This window comes from Passer domesticus, chromosome Z (genome assembly GCF_036417665.1).
Source record: "Passer domesticus isolate bPasDom1 chromosome Z, bPasDom1.hap1, whole genome shotgun sequence".
In the NCBI taxonomy this organism is placed as follows: domain Eukaryota; kingdom Metazoa; phylum Chordata; class Aves; order Passeriformes; family Passeridae; genus Passer; species Passer domesticus.
The window spans coordinates 14,936,909-14,943,845 of NC_087512.1; the positions used below are offsets into that span (position 1 = coordinate 14,936,909).

A 6,937-nucleotide genomic window follows, 5' to 3' on the forward strand; every position below is an offset into this window, starting at 1 on the left:
TCCAGCCTTGTGGCCCAGCTCCAGGGCTGACCCGCACACAGATCATGTGGGCACGCCACGGCTTTTCCCTTCATGTGGGAGCTGCCAGCTCAGTGTCCCAAGGGCAGCCAGACCCCCCTGCAGCTGTGAGGATGCAGAGCTGCCTGAGCGTGCCCTATTCAGTGCCTTCCACATCCAGGCCTTGAGGTGTGCCCATCAGGGCAGTGCACGTGATGGTAACTTCTTGTGGGTGTTTGGTTGTAGTTGTGGAGACAGAGAGTGCTCTTTCAGGCCCTGAGCGAGGGGCAGATACCGTGCTGACTCCGAGCTGGTACCTCAAGCGTGAGTAGTCAGTCTGTCCTGCCTTCACAAAAAGGAGCGCCCCTTTTCCCTATTTTATTAATGAGAAAAATACCGTCATAGGTTAACGTGCTTTTGTAAATCTAACAATAGGGATGAACGATGACAAGGTTCCTGAAGAGTTCCCTGAAGGATTGCCGGATGTTCCAGAGGAGCTCCTGGCAGCCTTGGATAAAGCCCCATCTGGTTAGTATATCCCACTCTGTTAACCCTGGCAGCCGGCAAGCTGAGCTTTTGCTTCCTGTAGGCACGTGCTGTGTCCTGGACAGCCAGAAGCACTCAGTCAGAGTCTTGCTGCAGGCCCACTCCATTTCATAGCTCCTGCAGGGAGCCCTAGAGATGGTCCAGCACAGCCTCTGCTGGCAGCTGTGCTTCCAGATGATTGCCAGGGCCTTCTCCAGCTGCTGCTGCAGTTGTAGCATTCCTGGCCAGGGCTGCTCTGTGCAGACATTGGCATCCAGATGTTGGGCAAAGGCCAGTGCTGAATTTGGGTTCGGCACACGCTCAGCACAGCATGGAGGCAGCAACAACATCAGAGCAAGCCTTGGCTGCCCCTTGCAAAGCTCAGGCTCAGGAATGGGCTGAAGCTGGAGTCCAAGGGTGAGGGGGAACCTGAAGGTACTCCTTCTGTGGGTCATTTGGTTGATTAAGTCTTGGCTGGTTTGGGTCTGCACTTCTTGTTGCACTGCAGAAAATCCAGCTGTCCATTCCTCCTGTCATGGGGGGGGACAGCGGCCTCGTCAGAGCCGCTTGCCGGAATGCCCAGGCCATGGTACCGTGCTTGTGCTGAGGGTCAGTGGCTTCTGCTTAATGTGTGCAATGTATGTTTTTTCTGAAGAGACAGATTCTGAGACTGTGCCGGAGACCTTAGCTGTGGAAGAAAGTGACAGTGTGCCAGGCTCACATGGAAAAAGAGAACCAATAGAGGACGCCAGCACACTTGCTGAGCCTGAGCAATATTCAGGTGAGTGCTTGCTAGATGCTGTCTTGGGCAAAGAGCAGCATTTCTGCTGTATCCCTGCAGTGCTCTCCATGGGTGAATTGCAGGTGCCCAGCACGCAGCCCGGGCCTGCAGCCCGGAGGAGTAGATGGGGCAGTGCTGCTCCCTGGCACACACTGGGCTCTTGTGCATGAGAGCTTGATGGGATTCCTCTTGGTCCCTGATGCTAAGACACCAGAGGCAGAGGAACCCATCTCTGAAGACAACATCAGATGTCAGTTCTGATTCACTAGCAGTGCCAGTCCTTGGGCATCTGAAGCACACTGTGGGGTTATGCCTAGTGCAGAGCACAAACGCTGACTCTTGCATTGTCTCTTCTCCTGCCAGGGTCATCCGGTGGGCAAAAAGCCCAGACTGCTGGACACTGTGACCCCAGCAAGTACTACATCCTAGTAGGGACAGTAGCAGCCTCAGCTTTGCTTCTGCTTGGGGCAGTGTCTGTGTATCTAGTCTTGCATCAGCTGCTGAAGAGAGAGAGGTGAGTTATTAATTGCTGCCATTGGCAAGGAAGTCTTTGCAGCATGCAGGAGCGCCCAGGCGGCTCCTCGCAGGGCTCTGAGGAACCTGTGCTCCAAATTCCTATCTGTGAGGAGTCTTCTTGGAAATCTGTTTCTACAGGAGGAGCCAGGAGGACAAAGAGGCAAGAGGACAGGACTGGGACTCTTCCTGGGAAAGCTGTGGTCAGCCTAGAGGTGAAGCAGAGTCAGGAGAAGGAGCGGCAAGCGGCGAGAGAGCCCAAGGCAAGGGCTTCAGGGACAGCTGCCGCCTGTTTCCTGAGCTCTTTGCAGCAGAGCTCGCCCAGCTCTACAAGAACATGGGCGCAGACCCGTCACCTCTGCCCACCTGCTCCTTCTGTGCTCTGGCTGACAATGCCTCTTCACGGGACCACTGGATTTCCCTGGAGTCACCTCAGCCCACAGCATCCTCTTGCCCCTCCTACCAATACCAGCAGGACTATTATCTGTTAGAGGAGGATGATTAGTGATAGTGAGAGATGATTAGTGATAGTGATAGTGATAGTGATAAATAGTGATAGTGCTAGTGATTCTTTTAGGGATAGTGGTAGGGATACCTGATATTAGAGGGTGGTGGTTGTTTTAATGATAGCATTAGTTAATATTAGAGGATAGTGATTGTTTTAAGGATAGCGTTACTTGATATTAGAGGAGGGTAATTGTATTAGTGATAGTGATAGTGATACATAGTGATAGTGGTAGTGATAAATAGTGATAGTGGTAGTGATTCTTTTAGGGATAGTGGTAGGGATACTTGATATTAGAGGGTGGTGGTTGTTTTAATGATAGTGATAGTTAATAGTAGAGGATAGTGATTGTTTTAATGATAGCGTTATTTGATATTGGAGGACAGCGATTGTATTAGCGATAGTGATAGTTAATATTAGAGGATGGTGATTGTTTTAGTGATAGTGGTACATATAGTGATCGTGATACTTGGTATTAGCAGATAATGATTGTTTTCTTGATATTGATAAATAAATATGTTTCCAAAAGCAGTAAATTCTTGCCTGGTGTGGCTGTTTCTGTTGGGGTAGAATGCACAGTGCTGGGAGCTGGGCTGGGGCTGTGACAGGAGCTCTGAGAAACTTGCACTGCAGTGCAGGAGCTGCTTGTGCCACCTCAGCCTGCTTTGCCAGCAGTGGCCGTTCACAAAGCTTTCCTGCACCAGCATGGGGACACGCTGGCTAGCAGTGACATGCAGAAACTTCTCTGGGAGCTCTTTTGGGATGCTGCCCTGAATCAAGAAGGTCTGGGCAGAGTGGGAAAGATGTTCTGCGAGGGATGACTGTCCAGTAGCGAGCACATCAAGGAGACGCGAGGTGGTGACTTAGGAGGTGGCAGTCCCTCCCTGAAGAGCTTCAATGTTGCCACACTTCAAGAGAGGAGCATCAAGGAGCAGAAAGCTGGAGCCGGGCTGTGTGAGAGGGGAAGGAATGTCCTATCAATCACAGGAGCCTTCTTAAAAATTAGATGGATAACAGCGACTATAATTATAATAAAAGTTACAGTCTTGTCGCACGCAGTATGGGAAAAAAGCCCAGAGCTGGAATACAACAGAGAACGTTGATGTGATCTTTTGCTTGAGCGAGTGTGGCAGTTGCAGGCTCCTTTATTCCTGTTTTTGGACTTGACTTAACTTTTAGTTCAGGGAGATTAAGACTCAGGCAGTATAGACTGGGGTATTTCCTGCTCGATTTCTCAAGTGATGGAATGTAGGAAGGCCTTGCAGGTGGAAAGAAGTGACGAAGTGCCTGTCTCAGATGAAGCAAGCGAGGCACTGCAAGAAACCAGCATGCCAGGGAACTGCTGTCCTGGGCTCACGAGTCCGACTGACGGTGGCCCTGCAGGCCTTTGCCCATGCCTGCTCCAGCTGGGCCATCTGCAGCCAAAGCTGGAGGTGTGAGTGCAGCAAAGCTGCTGTCCAAGAAATGCAGCACAGCTGCTGTTGAGGCTAACTGTTGCCTGCAGTGTGCGGGGAGGATATTGCCGGCAGCAATTGCCAGAGAGATGCTTGAAGGCATCTCTGGACAAGGGGCTTCTGGGGGTGTCCTTCTACTTCTTGCTCGGGCGGTAAAGACTGTCCCAAGACAATGCTCTTCCCTTTGAAGTGATGAAGGGGATCCGCTGAGCTCCTCACCCTTGTTCCTCTCCTCTGCTCTCCACAGCAGCTCCAGCTGTGCCTCTGCGCCCGCTCTCATGGGCCTCTCTGAGATACCAGCAGCTCTGAGATAGCCACCTCCTGAGAGGGCAGCCCAAGGCTCTGTTCAGATGAGAGCTGTGCCTCAACCCTTGAACCAAGCCTCACAAGCTCTTGTCATATAGACACCCACACCTGCAGCCTTCCAGATGCACAACTGAGAGCTGTGGCACATATGCATGGTCATGCTCTGCAGTGCACTTTCTGAAATGCCTCGGCTGCTTCTGAGGGATCTGACATGCCACTGCAGCAGGAAAACAGCTCTGGATTCAATGGGGTCCGGCAAAAACCGTGCCTGGCATTTGCCTTGTGTGTTGCTCTGCCCAGTCGCCAGTGCCTTGGTTTGCCACCTCATCCCTGCTCTCTGCCCCTGGGGCCGGGAGAGGCGGGCCCGGGGCTGTGGGGCTGTGCCGGCCCCGCTTCCCGGGCCGCAGCTCCAGGTGCTGCTGCTGCTACGGAGCGGCCCCGCTCCGGCGCGAGGGCCGAGGTGCCGGTGCCGGGCCCGATTGGCCGCTGTCGTGGCGCTGCAGGAGAGCTCCCCGCCGTGTCCCGGCTGCAGAGAGCGGCTGCCGGGGCGCTTTGCCTGGGAGCCTGAAGCGAGCATGGCCCAGGGAGCGGAGCCGAGAAATAGAGACGGAAGAGACGGGGGAAGGAAGCAGAATGGAGAGACAACGGGAGCAAAAGAGGGCCAGGGAACGGGAGCGGAGCTGCGGGAAGGGGCAGCAGGGACAGAGGAAGAGACGCAGAATGAGCAGGAGGGAGCAGGAGAGAGCGCAGTCTGGGCTGGGGCAGGATGGAGATCTTTGAAGATGCTTTGGAGGGACAACAAAATAGAGAGTGAGTGGCAAAGGAACAGGGCTATAGCGGGCAAGCAAGGGACTGGCAAGTGGCTAGAGCAACACACAAGGAGAAGTGCCCAGGAGCAGTTTTTGTATGCACTCCAGTAAATCCAGAGGTGCTTTCCTGCTGCAGTGGTCGCTGCCAGCCAGCGGCAGCAGCTGGGGCTGAGGCCCGGCAAGCGGGGCCGGCACAGCCCCGCAGCCCCGTGCCCGCCCCTCAGGGCCCCGTGCGCAATGGCGGCAGCAGGGGACGAGGAGGCCGCGGGCTGCGGGCGGCGCAGCCGCCCTGCCGGGCCACACGCCGTGGACGGCTTCAGCAGCAGCACTGCAGGAGCTCTGGGGACACTGGTGCCACAGCTGGTGACGAGCCGCCGAGCAGCACAATGGCGCGGAGCGTGGTAAGGGAGAGCCTGCGCCTGCGGCCGCCTAAGGAACACAGGAGGGCCTTGTTCATCGCTGCCTCTCCTCGGGCAGGAATGGAGGGCCCGAGATGGCGCTCAGAGCCAAGGCCGAGGCAGCTGGGCAGCCTGCCTGGGTCCTACGTAGGAAGGAGATGTCACTAAGACACCATCCAGCCTGCTCTGGCCCTCTGCTCATTTTGTTCCGCGGCCATGACGGTTGGCAGTGCTGTGTGCTTGATTCCAGAGGATGCCATGGGCCGAGTTTCTGCAGCTTGTCAGCTGCATAGGACTCTTACGAGCCTTGGAGAGAGACCCGAGGGGTGGAAATCTGTCAGTGCCTCTTTGCTTGCAGCTGGAAACACCTGGGGGTTAAGTGGTGCTTCAGGGACAGCTGTACCAAAGGTGCTCTAGAAGGCTGTCCAAGAGCTTCTGAGCGTAGGTTGCCTGGCACACAGAAGTCATGCATATTTATTTGCCAGAAGAGCTGCTCGGCTAAAAGGCCAGCAGTGTTAACTGATATCTGCAGCAACCAAGACATTTGTTTGTGTCCCGTGGCAGTGCCTGATGGTGTCCGAGGACAAGCCAGAGGGAGCTGAGGGGCTCTGGATGACTTGGGCCGCATGTGGTATTTTCTTCCGCCACGTGCAGTGAGCCAGACCCAGGAAGGCTCTAGAGGTGAATAGGCGGCAGCCTGGTGTTCCCAGCAGCAGTGTGGGAGTTTGAGCGTGGGTTAGTGTACAGGACAGCAGGCCTGATGGTGGCACATGGGCTACATGTGCCTGAAAGGGAAAAAGGCTCTTGGCTCCAGAGTTAGCAGGGCTCCTTGAGAGAGCTTTAAGTAGCATTGGAAGTGGAAAAGGGAGTAAACCAGGCTGACGGGGGAGATGCGTGAGCACTGCACAGCCATGTTTGCGTGACAGTGGAGGATGGAAGCAGTGCTGCCATCAAAGGTCATGAAACTGTAGCAGAAGTCATGGGAAAAGCAGGTTTTTGCCACAATTCTTTCAGACAAAAATACTACCAAAGAAACACTCTTGAATTTGGGCTTTTTACAGCAGCCTTCATCCAGGTCTTCTTATAGGGAATTTCTGAGGAATAAGACGTGAGTGCCTCTGCATTCCCATGCACAATGCTGCCTCCAAAATACTCCAGCCCTTCTCCATTTGGCTCCTTCCATTCCTGTGCAGAATAAGGAAATTCAATAGAGGGGAGGTGCAGGAATTCACAGCCAACGTGGGCGTACATTGGGGCCTTCACAGCCATCATTTTTTTATGAGGTCACAGAGCTCTGTTTGATGTCAGGTTCCAGAGCCCCACTGTGCTCTTCAGTGCTCACTCTGGGCAACACTGCAGCAGCAGCAGCAGCAGCAGCAGCAGCAGCAGCAGCAGCAGCAGAGTGTTGCTAGCAGGGGGGATCATGGTCCTGAGCCGCTACCTCCTGCTGCTCTTTCTCGTGGCCCTGCCAGCCCAGAATGCCCAGAGTGCTCCATCAGCTGGGCAGGGAGCAGGTAGGCAGGCAGGGGCCAGCACACAGCCCTGGCTGGCAGCAGCAGGGCCGGGAGCAGGGATGGCTGAGCCAGGAAGACACCACAGGGCAGGCAGAGGGGCAGAGGCTCCAGGGGAGGTGTGAGGGGCTGCAGCTG

The 6,937-nt window shown here is 54.9% G+C and overlaps 1 long non-coding RNA gene across 1 annotated transcript; it reads left to right on the forward strand.

Moving 5' to 3' along the window:
- The first annotated feature begins 69 nt into the window (after nt 1-69).
- Nucleotides 70-2,857, forward strand: LOC135290660 (uncharacterized). The gene is made up of 3 exons (XR_010353425.1): nt 70-525; nt 1,178-1,817; nt 1,958-2,857. It is a non-coding gene; the product is annotated as an uncharacterized LOC135290660 (long non-coding RNA).
- Nucleotides 2,858-6,937: the final 4,080 nt, after the last annotated feature.